The sequence below is a fragment of the Trematomus bernacchii genome, unplaced genomic scaffold, assembly GCF_902827165.1.
Source record: "Trematomus bernacchii unplaced genomic scaffold, fTreBer1.1, whole genome shotgun sequence".
Taxonomy (NCBI): domain Eukaryota; kingdom Metazoa; phylum Chordata; class Actinopteri; order Perciformes; family Nototheniidae; genus Trematomus; species Trematomus bernacchii.
The window spans coordinates 2,607,055-2,621,802 of NW_022987609.1; positions in this window are offsets into that span (position 1 = coordinate 2,607,055).

Here is a 14,748-nt window from a genome sequence, read left to right on the forward strand (position 1 = left end):
GTGCACTTGTCTCTGGAGCCCGGGCAGTGCTGCAGCTCCAAGGCAGAGACACGTTCAACAATGGGTCTGGTTTTCTTAAACAATGCTAAATGTGTTTGTGTGTGCATGAGGCTGAGTTATGATCGGTCATAATAACACAGAATTTGGTGATAGTTTACAGTGAGATTTACTCACATACTTTGGTCATACTCGCGCAGCCCTACAAATGAACTGAGATTTCCACACAAATGATCTTTAGCAAGTGTGCAGAGCAATGTTGATTTAAAATAGCAATTTGAAGGTTGGATATTTGTAAACATTTTTTGTGTATATATTAATTTAAGATGTCAATTAATTCCAGTTTATTTGTAATACTTTCTGTAGTGTCATATATATATTATGTGTGCCCCAAAGACACACCATGAAATGTAATATTAATTAAAACTCTCTGTAATAGACCAATCTATCACCCAAACAGAAACACATGGACATAGGTTAGTATATTAAAAGTTGTGCAAAAGAAGAAAATAAACTATGTTAGTAAAGCAAGAAGATGTTTTCCTTCATAATTTATTTTATTTCGAGAGCATAACACTTTTCAAATTGGACATACTGTAACTCTAAGCCCATATCATTTTATTAAAATAAAAAGAAAAACCGTAGATCCAGCCCAACTCACAGTTGTTATTAACTCTGATGAATGACTTCTGGGAAATTGAAGGCTTTACTTTAAGCCTGCAGCTGCATGAAGTGTAGTACCATGTTCACCCTGTTGCTTTTGCCTGCAGCGTTTCATAATTTGCTCTAAACACAAAGGTGAGCTGATGGAAATGTCATCAGTTTTGCAGAAATGTGTTCCTTAACTGTTGTGTCAGACTTCTTAAAAGTACAATTATTCAAAACATAAAACCATTGAGATTCAAGTAGTGACATAAATCATAAAAAACATGAAATACAAAAAAACAGTGCACAGCTTTGTATTAATGTAAGCCGTCTGCAGCATATACTGCATTTACATATTTATGCTAATTATCTATACTATTTCCAGATGATGACATATGACAAAGTTACAACTTGTTTTTTATAGAAAAAAGTGATGGTTGAAATAAATTAAAGAATACATAACATTTCCCTGACTTTTGATTTTTGTAATGTTAAACGAAGACACATGCTGTTAAAAACAACTTTTATTAATGCTTTTTCCAACTGTAAAGTAGCAAGTGATTACATTGGGACAGTAGACCATGCCTTTTAAAGAAAGCAAATGTGAAAATAAAACCTAAATGATATGTTTTCTCATCTTCTAAAAAGGTGAATTTACGTGTTGGATGGTAAACTTTCCTCCACAGAGACACACAGATGGACAAAACATGTCATGTAAAACAAATTCAACTTTTTATATATTTAAAAAGAAAGCCACCCAAGATGGTCATGACTTTCAGAAAGTGAAGTATGACTAAACCCTTTCTGGCAATAATACAAAGCAATGATTTTAATGTATTGAATGTGTTTTTAAATGAATATTTCTTCATAATAATCTTTATAATGTTAGACATATGGAAAAATGTAATTTTCGGAGTGTATTTTGGACATTTTAAGGCTCCGTACTTTAAAAAACGCCTGCTTATCTGATCAATTTTACATTTGGTCAGTACCTTCTTAAGACCCTGAGGATCAATAGTTTTCTGACTGCCCTCCGGTGTTCACACCTGTGGAGCACATTTAGATAAGATAAGATTTACTTTATTGATCCCAATTTAGGAATTTTCAGAAATAGGCCATTCTACATGAAAAGTAGCTACTTTTAATCGAGGTTGCGGTCCAAATATACTTTTTCCTAACTTTTAGTACATACAGAAGCTGCACTTACAAAGTACGTACTGTTGCATGCAATATCCATACCATTTTCAATATGGCCCCTTATTTTTACCCATTTTTTTTATATATGTGCTGCGTAAAGGATTGTGAGTAAGAATAGAGGGGAAAGCATTATGGGCTAGAATACTGCAAAATGATACTGGATACATCCTGATAGTTTTGGTTCACTCATTGGACATACTTAATCTTTATTCTGGCATAATAAATGCAAGTATGGGTGTTGGGACGCAGGGTAAGGATAAGGTTAATACTAATGACTTTGTGGATGCAGGAATTTCCCTTGTAACAGACATTAGTCACTCAGGATCTGCGACTGAAATAGAAAGAGTTGCAGTGACTCACTTTTCTTCCATTTGTGGAGGAGAAACACGACACCACTTAACTTAACTTAACAAATAATGCCAATTAGTGTAGTGTTTTTTCCCCCACAACATCTCAGCAATCGTGGCATCGCAACAATTGAGGCATTCATTTAAATGTTTTATATATTCAAGTTTCCAAAAGGATGAATCCTCACTGACTTTCCTCTAGCGCCACCATGAGGTTCACATTTATGTTGTTTTTTTTGTTATCATTTTATGGATGAAATGAACCCAATAGCACCACCACCAGGTCCAAAGTTATGGGTGAACGTTGCTGCATCGACAAAGAGCGATGGATAATAATCTGGGGAAATTCTTCTTAACCAAGGGTTACACACACATTTAGAGACAATAGCCTAAGCACGAGAAACTAGTCATATAAAAGACTTGAAATCGTGACGTCTCTAAGTTCACAGATGCAACACACCTGTTTTTGAATATAAAGTATTAGTTTATTTCCAAACTTTATAACTTGCGTGATCAAATGCGTTTTGCTGCTCCAGAAAAAACTTGATTTGCTGGCAAAGGGGGCAAAATGCCTCGTTTGATCGTAAACACTTTTTGTTGTTTTTTTAATTTATTTATTCAAGAACATATGAACACCATATATTTTGTTTACAACATTAGAGGTAGACATTTTTTATTAATGGATATTTTAAAACAGGGATTGATTTCATTCGTTTTTCCACAAGAAATATAAATATTCAAAACAGAATGAGACATTACTCTTAACATTTTGCTTTCATGTGCAATATATCAGAATTTAGAAAGTGGAAGGGCTATGCATTGCATTGCTACTGAAATTACTGAGTTCTTTTTACGCTCAGCAGAGGGCGCTCACACAATGTCCAACTCTGTGTGTGTGTGTGTGTGTGTGTGTGTGTGTGTGTGTGTGTTCCAAAATTCAAGCTCCAAATGTATGAAGATTCATGCCAGACCTGTTTTTGTTCACAGTTGCTTGCATAAAAATGAAACCAACAAATGTACTTCTTCTTTTGATGCATTTAAACTGTATATATTTACACATGTGTGGTGGGTGATATTAATCTCAGGCTTGATTGAATTGTCAGGTGACGTCGGAGGAAGAGGGTGATGGGAATTATGGCTCTTTGAAGGGAGCCGGATCTTATGGCTCCGTTCCTTTCAAAGAGCAGTTCAAAAGAGCCGTTCAAAAGAGCCGTTTTTTAAAAGGGGGCGGGGTTACTAGGTTTATCTGCGAAATAATCACCAGGATAATGATTGACTGTATTGCCAGACCTAATGTTAATAATCGGCATTGTAAACATGACACAAGGTGTATTTATAAGGAGTAAAAAAACATTGCTTGAGTGTCAGAGAAGTTTATTGTCAACAAGCCAAGATGAAGTTGATTGGAAGGCATTACATGATGTTGTTGGCAGGAAAAGGAACAATCATATTTGCACTGTAGTTTCATAAAGGTTCCTAATGTCATTATTATATCAGTGTTTTTTATTACATTTAGCTTATGTTATATTAAAGCAGTACACATCTATTATTAAACAATGCTTCATCTGCAGTGAAGTCATACATTTGCACAAGCAAGTCTTAATTATAATTGCGTCAAATAATTGGAACAGAGAGCACAATCATAAAGAGATGCATTTGTCATAAACTTGTCAACACATTCTACCATCAATTAAATTCAATCCCAGTGCCGAACAGAGAAAAGCCCGTTTTACGGCCAACAGAGAAGCCACAGCCCAGCAGCTTTAACTCTACTTGTGTAAGACTAACACTGACACCGGTGTCTACTGACAGACCAACTGTAAATGTCAAAGGACCAGCAGTGGATGGAATACTGCCCAGTCCTACTCTGGCGAAGACTTCGGCACTGGGAAACCCTGTAGAGGCCACCGCTCGGAAGCTGGCATTGGGCCCTTGAATTGGTCCAACAATGACCAATTCAGCTCCTGCATGACCCACTCCTGCAGATGCTGTGGCTCCGTCCTTGGGGATACGTTTACCAGGTTTATTCTCAAGTCCAACTGCATACGTGTCGGTATCTGCATAGGCACCTTTAGCAAAAGCATTACCAGGCCGGTCAAACGTGTCGATCATCTCCTCTATTCCAGAATCATAAACGTCGGCACCCTCTTTCAAAACTGCATGAACAAAGAGACATGCATTTCATTTTTATGTTATATAGACGAAACACATATTCAAATATAAGTTAAGATGCTCTTTATGCTCTCAGCGTTACAACATTTACAATATTAACACGTTATAGCTTTTTCCAGTAAAAACTACATTTGAGAACTGAAGACTGAGAACTATTGAAAAAGACAGTGATTCGTTATTTACGTATTAAAGGTAGGGTAGGTAAGTTTGAGAAACCGGCTCGAGATACACTTTTTGTTATATTCCATGGAATGCTCTAAACATCCCGATAGCAATGAATATCTTAAGTGCTTTGACAAAAAATCCATAAAAAACATTCATCTGTGGAAGCCGTAGTACTGTAAAAAGTACGACCAATCATTTTAGCCGGCCCGGCTAAAATAACTGGATGGCCTACCTGCCTGTCAGCCTTCCATCTGTGCACAAACGTATCTCGTGCCCTCATTGGTCATGTGCGCGTTCGAGTGTGTTGGAGGAGGGGCTCTGTAAGGAACTGGCAGATTTTCTCCGGTTGTGTATTTTCAAATTCTAGCGATCTCGAGCTGGTTTCTCAAACTTACCTACCCTACCTTTAAGGCAAGTAAATCTTTCAAACTCCACAAAGTCACATGACATTTCTTTAAATATTTAAAAATCTCCAGATTATTAGACTTAATTAATTGTATGTCTCAGATGAAATGCAATGTTCTTTGTGCAGTGAGTAGTGCTCTTGAATGCAGCTCAACCCTGTGCTCCCTTGAGACGAAGATCAGGTAATGCTCTTTTCAAAAGCTAAAAAGACACCAGAGCCTGTTTTAGATATTGTAACTATGCAAGGAATAAAACTTGAAGTGGTTACCTGTTACACATACCTTGGTATCTGGCTTGATGATTGTCTCTCTTTTAAACTTCAGGTCAATAACCTGCTTAAAAAGCTGAGGGTTAGGCTAGGTTTCTTCTACAGGAACAAGTCCTGTTTCTCGCTTGAGGCCAGGAAAATGCTAGTCACTGTGACCTTTTGACCTGTGCTGGACTATGGTGATTTGTTTTATATGAATGCACCTGCCAATTGCCTGGTCAAGTTAGATGCTGCGTATCACAGTGCACTGAGATTTGTGACAAACTGTAAAGCATTAACTCATCACTGTACCCTGTATGCAAGGGCTGGTTTGCCTTCGCTAACCATTCACTGGTACATTTTTATATACAAAGCCATGTTAGGGAAACTTCCATCCTACATCTGCTCCCTGATCTCACGTCGAATTGTAAGTGGCTACTGCCTGAGATCGCATGCTGTGGTTTTATTAAATGTGCCAACTGCTAGGACTGTCTTAGGGAAGATAGCTTTTAGATGCGCAACTCCACTGTCCTGGAATAGTCTGCAATTGAAATGGAAACTGAGCAATCTGGTGCCACTAAATGTTCTTAAAGCTCGGTTGGATGCTACTCAATCGGAAGCTGTTGGTACCTGTTCATGTGGATAGTTATGTAAATTGTGACCCCTGTAATGATGCTGTATGATGTCCTTTTGTTGTTCTGTTTATGTTTTTATGTTTCATGTGGAACCTACTTGAGCAGGTCTCCCTTGAAAAAGAGATCAATGATCTCAATGGGATACACCTGGATAAATAAAGGTTTATGCCACCCCATTAACTGGCTTCACCCCACCTTAGTTTTGGTTTCTTTTCTTGTACAGACTTTTAATGTTACATCTGTCCTTTATCCCCTTTTAAACACCCAATTTAGTATGATTAACACTTAAACACATCAGCCCGCCACATTCGTTTGACTAAAGTCAGAAATCAACTGTTAATCCTAAATATAGTATATTTCTTCGAGTGAAGAATGCACTTAAAGATGATGTTGCGTACCTGCCATTCTCACGGTTTATTATTCTCTCTGAAAAGAAAAGGGAAATGTTGGCAGCAGATTACAGAGTGTTTCTCTGTGGGAACCACCTCAACTGGAAATATAATGTTAGTAATGTAAATTAAAATATTATATTAGGTGAACACATTTTAGTATTCAGTTCTGAATTAGATGCAAACAGCAAAAGTATAGATCACAAATTGGTTTATATCATGAGCTATAAATCCTATAAAGCATGTATACATTTTGTTTGCATAATAAACTTGACTAAATAGATAACTTACCTGAAGGAGTCTGCTCGATGTGAAGGAGCTCTGTGTCAACGAGTGAGCAAGAAGTGAACTGGGAGCATGAAACCAATGTCTTTATAAAGAGCTGAAAATAAAAGTGAGTTGACATTTAGTGGGTGGGGTCATAATTCCTCCACTATCCGAAACACAATAAAAAAGATAAGTAAATAAGATAGCAAACAGTCATATGATTCCTGAAAACACAACGTAAGGTCTTTAAAGCAATATATCCCAACTGACCTTCCTGTATTTTGTTTTTGCCTAAAACGAGTCAATGATCTCCTCCCTGTGTAACAGAAAGCATGTTACGACCCTGGGTCATTTGTGTGTATATTTTTCCCTCCTCCTGTGTCTGTGTGTGTGTGTGCAAGCAGGTGGTGCCCGTTAGCTGATTAGCTACCTTCTGCATGCTGATTGGTCCACCTGAGGAGACGGGAGCATATTAAGCTGCAGCCGTGCAGTTCCTCGTCCACTCTCTCTGACTCGACTTCTCCTACTCCCAACACTGTTGCGCATTTATATCTGTCCCGTTGTGCTTTGTTCGCACTTTGACCATATACCTTGTCCTTCTCTTCTTGCTGTGAGACTTGAGAAAGTAAGCTACTTTACCTGTCTTAGCAGGCACGCTTTATTTTTACTCAGGAGTGCAAAACCCTTTTCTTTGGTTAATTCGTTTTCTCCTGTTTAATGTTAGATTAGGTAAGAAGCCTGTACGTTTATTTTTGTCTCATTCGTTAGGTAAGATTGTTTTGTTAAAAGGTTTGTTTGTTTTGTGGTTTTGTTACTCCTGTGTGTGTATAATTTTGGGTAATTCAAATTACCAAACGCTTACTCTGTCTTGGCGTCCATGTTCTTGGGAGTGGGAAAAGTGGGGAGAGTGCAACTCTGTGCTGCGCCTAAGTTCCCCTAGATCTGGGCGTAACAAGCAAAAGAGAATAAAAACAGCTTTTGAGAACATTTTTATGATTATCTAAAAGGGTGGATTTAGGTGTTCGATGGTAAATTATTTGCTTAACAGAGACACACAAAATGTTATCTAAAACAAATCAAACTATTTATATAGTTAATATATTTATATTTAAAAAGGAAACTACCCAAGGTGGTCATGAAAAAAAAAAGCTGAATAACTTAAACCTTTTCTAGTGCATTATAGAGAACATTGAATTATGTAATTATGTTTTAAATTCAAGATATTTCTAAGGGAAAGTTTAATGTTAACGTTGCATGATGTTGACTATAGCACACAACCTTTAACCTTTGATATTATCCCTTACACTAAATATGAACACATTTGCTTCCTAATGTTGGACAGGGTACCTATCATGCTAAATGCACTTTTTGCATGTCTTTTATACATAAATATGTGTCCCTGGTGTGTCAGGGAACTCACAAAGTATCAGAAAATAAAACCCTCTCTCTTTTCCTCCGTACCCAAATCTCTGAAAATGGGGGTGCAACGGAGCTGATCCAGATTTCACTATCAGAAAGTTGCTATCAAAAACAATTCCCAACTGTTTTGGACGTAATATGGTCTTTGTTTACATTAGCATCGCTAACACTCAGAGCTAACCTGTACTGGAGAGAGTTTGTGTAAAAAAGCAGGAAATAAAAAAAGGAATTAACCTTGTGGTAAACCTGAGAGAGAAAAAGCATTTGAGCTCCATACTGTTTCAGAAATATTCCTTGATGTGGTTTAGAACATGATGGCGTTTAATCACGGGAGCATTTAGCTGTATCTCGTAGAATTCTGAGCAGGCACAGGGGCCTGTTATGTTGTTTGGGGGCTTTCCCTTTCCTGTAGTGTGTTGTAGGTTGTTGTGCATGTAAATGGTCTGCAAAGGCTAAAATCCTAAAGTTCCCTCCAGAGGGAGTTTCTCTCCCACACACAGTGGAGGTGCTGAATACTAATATGAACATGAAAAAACTAATATGAACATGGAAATGATCATCATAGTAAAATCTTTCCAGTGAAACCAAACACGGTCAGTTGGACAGCTGCAGTCTGCTGCAGACTTTCTGTGTGTTTCTTTCAATCGTGGTTTTCTGTGCTAATATTGAAAATGTAGCCTCACTTTAGCTAACTCAGTATACCATTTATACAACACATAAGATAAAAGCTCATGAATATTGTATTTTGATCCTGCAGGATTTTGTGATTTGCTCTCTGCTTCATCAAAGCTAAAACAGAAGCTGAACAACCACGAAATAAGAGTATGATATGATTGTTAAAAGAAGTGTTGAACTTAAGCCTTTTTTTCAATTGTACTTTTTGCAGCACCGACAGTTACAGTAAACTAAAAGTGAAAGCAAACATTTCTGGGAAAGTGAAGACCACAATAAGCCTGTGGCTGCAGTAGTACTTGGCTCAGTGTGTTTTTATGCTTTTGCATAAAACATTTGCTAATTAGCAGGTAATACAACATGTTAGTTATGAACCAAATAACTTTGAAAATGGTATAAATTATGGCAAGAGTTTTAAATGTTCAAATCATCCTGAGGACGCCATGAATGTGACTTCAAATTCATGGAAATCCTTTTTCAAAAACTTAAAAGACATTTCGGCTAGTTCTGTTTCACAGTTGGCACAGTTGACCTTTCTGCATCTTGTTATTGCTTTAAATAACATAAATGAATAATCTCCCTAAAGTATAAACGTAATTCAGTCAGACAACTCACGTGTTTCTTTAACATGTTTAATAGAAGCAGCATATAGTTGAGTTTGGCGTCTCGGCTTGGGCATCATCACTCCACAGATATACATAGCACGATGAGTGATGATTAAATAACTAACCCCCCGAGCCTACAGGTGGAAGCGGGGGTGGAAGCTGGGGTGGTGGTGGGGCAGGCAAGCAGCAGCGACGTAGAGTAGCTGCAGCAAAGCAGCAGCAAGCAATGCATGGAGAGAGATCTGGCAGGTTAAATAGAGCGGCATATTAAGGAGACTCTGTTTGGTTGGTTGTAGAGTGGCAAGGGGCATTATGTATGAATGCAGCATAAGTGCTCGAGTTGACTGCCTGAACTAGCTCGCAGGCTTCGCCCCATACAGTAAATGAAACTCTGTATAGTTTTATGCTGAAAAGGGTTGTTTGAGGTGTTCAATTATAACACATTATCTGGACGAGCCTGTAGCTGCATGAAGTGTAGTACCATGTTCACCCTGTTGCTTTTGCCTGCAACATTTCATAATTTGCTCTAAACACAAAGGTGAGCTGATGGAAATGTCATCAGTTTTGCAGAAATGTGTTCCTAAACTGTAGTGTCAGACTTCTTAAAAGTACAATGATTCAAAACATAAAACAATTCAGATTCAATTTTGCCTTTTTGTACTTTAAGTACATTTTGATGCTGAAATCAGGACTTTTACTTGTGTCGGAGTATATTAAGACCATAACATATGTACTCTTACTCAAGCAAAGGAGCCGAGTACTTCTTCCAACACTGACTGTACTGGTACTGACATGTACTTTACTTGAGTGAAGACTGAATATGAAGACATTTGCTTCTTTAAAGCTGGACGTTTTTTCAAAGCAATACATCTGTACATTTTACATAGATGTACCTATTTGACAGGCACAGGTATTACATGTCAAAGTCTCTTGGGCTTATTGTCTAAACCTGATGTTTTTCTAAGTGCACTTAGTCAGCAGGATGTAAATATTTCTGCTAATTATCCAAACTTGTTCAAGATGATCACATACTGTATTACACATTTACAAAAAAAAAGTATAGAAAAACATGTAATTTATTTGTCGTATTTCTGATCATACATATTGTTACTGTTTTGGTTCCCATTTAAATATTTAACACTATTTATTCTTTTTATTTTAAATCAAATGCACCTGTTTTAGATAATATATTTATTTTGATAATTTGTAGGTTGGTTGTTTTTTGTATAATTATTGTATTGTTCTTGTGTATTTTATTATATTAACTAGCTATTTATTGTTCTTTATTACAGTCAAATACTGTTATGAACACTATACAATGTATTTATTGTGGTAGTTACCAGAATACATGACACAATGAATCTTTGTAATATATTGATGTCCTCTGGTTTAAATAATCATACCAGTATTTATATGTATGCTGGTCACTTGGAATCCTGGTAAGCTTCCAGCATGGTATATTTAATACTATTATTAAACATAAGCTGGTGATAGGTGTATGCTGGTGAGCAGCATACAAGCATACAATGCTGGTCACCACTATAGAATGCTTAATATTTGCATTGTATTAATATTTGCACATTTCAATTTTTGTAAAATTTGTATTGAACATTTATTGACACTTTTCAAATGTATGGCATGATTACAGACACTGTTTACCACCTTTCAGCTATTGTGTAAGCACGTAGAAGCATGTCACACAGTATGATCACAAATACATAAACTCTGTTAAAAATATTTTTTTGTTAAAAAGTACAGGCTGCATGTGTTCTCGGCCTTGGAGAAACTTGACATGTTTTGGTACATGTGTCTGAACCTCTCTTTAGTGGTTCATTAATAAAACAGATATTTCAACGTGTGCCTACTTTGTTCATGTACTGTTGAGGTTAATTTCAGTAGTTGTGTGCTATGATGTATTTACAAAGTGTGAAGAGGAGGCAACTTTAGAATAGGGAACCTGTTCAGGTCAATTTGAGTCAAACTACTAGCTTATTGGTTATGAACAAGACTTCACTTTAAAATAGGGAACATATTCTTAGATAGAAATACCTAATTAGAGTCAAACTACTAGCTTATTGGTTACTTCACTTTAAAATAGGGAACATGTTCTTAGATATAAATACCTAATTTTGAGTTATTTAGACACAATTAACACTTATAGTTTCATGTCTTGTTACATAAGAATAGATCATATTTGTTAAGTGTTATTATGGGAGAATTACTATTCTTGTGGTACTACTGCCTTATTAGGCCCATATTGAGCAGAGCATATTAAGACCAAAACTCATGTACAACAACTTCCTTACTTGCAATAAATAAGCACTAATTAGAGGGTTATTGAGGAAAAACTCTCAACTAATGGCTTATTTCTTGTAGAATATGGTCATGTAGAATAAGGCATTAATAAGTGTTTTATAATGACTAATAAAGAGCCAATATACTGCTAATATGCATGTTAATTAACAACTAGTTGATGGTTAATTTGTGTACCTTAATAGAACATGTTACCGATGTTTTTTTAAAGTGTATTTAGTCAGCAGAATATTTTAAATGTAAATATTTCTGCTAATTATCCAAACTTTTTCAAGATGATTACATATTTAACATTTACAAAAAAAAATGTATAGAAAAAAACTACAGTTGCAATATGTTAAAAAATACATTACATTTCCCAGATTTACTTTTGCTTTTTGTCTCAATGAGTATATTATTCTTAAAATATGTATTGTTTTACAATAACATTATTGTTACATTTGTTTATACTATACTATTATATTATACATTTATAATTTACTGTGCAAAACTGCAACAGTTCTATTAACTTTTTTGTGTCAAGGATCAACATTAGATTGTATCCGCAGGCTGCAGGATGTTTTGTAAAACACACAAAAAAGTACGAGTGAAAAACAATGCTCGAGTGTCAGAGAAGTTTATTTCAACAAACAATGATGAAGTTGATTGGAAGACATAACATGATGTTGTTGGCAGGAAAAGGAACAATCACACTGTATTTTCAACAAATGTTCCAAAATGTCACTTTTATATCACTCTTAGTTATATTCAAGCAGTACACATCTCTTATTAAAGATTACAATGTTTCATCCGCAGTGAAGAGATACATTTTCATTAGCAAGTCTGAATTAAACCGCTTCAAGTTTCCAAAACACCTCAACTTTGTATTGGTTGGATAAGAGAGCCGAATCACAAAGAGATGCATTTGTCATAAACTTGTCTTTACGGTCTACCATAAATTAAAGTCAAACCCAGTGCCGAACACAGTAAAGCCCATTGTACGGCCAAAAGCTAAGCCTGTTCCCAGAAACCTTGCCTCTAGTTGTGCAGCACCAACAGTGACCCCGGTGTCTGCTGACAGACCGACTTTAGCTTTCAAAGGACCAGCAGTGGCTGAAGCACTGGCCAGTTCTGCTCTGGCGAAGGCTGAAGCACTGAGAGACGCTGCAGAGGCTCCTAGTCCGGCGCTGACATTGGGCCCTTTGGCCTCAGCTTCACAAATGCTCCATTCACCTCGTGCATGACCCAGTCCTGCAGATGCGCAAATTCCGGCCTTGGGGATACGTTTACCAGGTTTATCCTCAAGTCCATCTGCATACTTTTTGGTACCTGCATAGGCACCTTTAGCAAAAGCTTTGCCAGGCCGGTCAAACGTATCGATCATCTGCACTATTCCAGATGGACCAGAAGAAATTGAGGCAGTTGCATGAACAAAGAGACATGCATTTAATCTTTATGTTATATAGACGAAACACATATTCAAATATAAGTTCAGATGCTCTTTATGCTCTCAGCGTTACAACATTTACAATATTAACACGTCATAGCTTTTTGGAGTAAAAACTACATTTGACTGAGAACTATTGAAAAAGACAGTGATTCGTTATTTACGTATTAAAGGTAGGGTAGGTAAGTTTGAGAAACCGGCTCGAGATACACTTTTTGTTATGTTCCATGGAATGCTCTTAACATCCCGATAGCAATGAATATCTTAAGTGCTTTGACAAAAAATCCATATGGATCCATGTGGAAGCCGTAGTACTGTAAAAAGCACGACCAATCATTTTAGCCAGCCCGGCTAAAATAACTGGATGAGCTACCTGCCTGTCAGCCGTGGTGTGTGTGTGTGTGTGTGTGTGTGTGTGTGTGTGTGGTGTGTGTGTGTGTGTGTGTGTGTGTGTGTGTGTGTGTGTGTGTGTGTGTGTGTGTGTGTGTGTGTGTGTGTGTGTGTGTGTGTGTGTGTGTGTGTGTGTGTGTGTGTGTGTTTTATCTGATCCGGATGGTTACTAACACCATGGGTGTTACAAAGTTGGCTAAATCATCCAAAATTCAATGCAAGTGGTGATCAGCAATTTTATATGTTCAACTGTGAAGGATATCATAAAGCCTTAATGCAATCGGATGTAAAACAAAAAAGTTATGATTGATGAAAGTAGTAAATCGGTCAGATTTGACCTGAAGACAACAGGAGGGTTAAATACCCAATTTAGTATGATTAACACTTAAACACATCAGCCCACCACATTAGTTTGACAAAAGTCAGAAATCAACTGTTAATCCTAAATATAGTATATTTCTTTGAGTGAAGAATGCACTTAAAGACGATGTTGCGTACCTGCCATCCTCACGGTTTATTATTCTCTCTGAAAAAGAAAAAGGAAATGTTGGCAGCAGATTAGAGATCGTGTTTCTCTGTGGGAACCACCTCAACTGGAAACATAATGTTAGTCATGGAAATTAAAATATTATATTAGTTGAAAACATTTTAGTATTCAGTTCTGAATTAGATGCAAACAGCAAACGTATAAATCACAAATTGGTTTATATCATGAGCTATAAATCCAACACAAAGCATGTATACATGTTGTTTGCATAATAAACTTGACTAAATAGATAACTTACCTGAAGGAGTCTGCTCGATGTGAAGGAGCTCTGTGTCAACGAGTGAGCAAGAAGTGAACTGGGAGCATGAAACTAATGTCTTTATAAAGAGCTGAAAATGAAAGTGAGTGGACATTAGGGTGGGGTCATAATTAACTCTCCTCCATCCAAAACACAATAACAAAGATAAGTAAATGAGATAGCAAACAGCCATAGTATGATTCCTGAAAGCACAACGTAGGGTCTTTAAAGCAATATATCCCAACTGACCTTCCTATATTTAGTTTTTGCCTATAATATACCATCATACTATGTGCAATATGTGCAATATATACATTATATACATATGTCATTAATAACTGTGTAATATATACCTGGCTGCTAAATCCTAAGAACTGTTACAGGATTTGTATTTTGGAAAGTATTTTTTCTTTTACTTTTATTTTTTATATTATATTTTTTCTTATATCGTAACTTAGTACTTTTTTCTAACATAGGTAACATTAAGCTGTCTGTGGCTCTTTCCTGCTGTAACGATTCAAATGTCCCCTCTGTGGGACTAATAAAGATATTCTGATTCTGATTCTGATTCTGATTCTGATTAATAAAATGAGTCTATCTCCTCCCTGTGTAACAGAAAGCAAAAGGAAAAAAAAAACAGCTTTAGAGAAAAATGTTATGATCTTCTAAAAG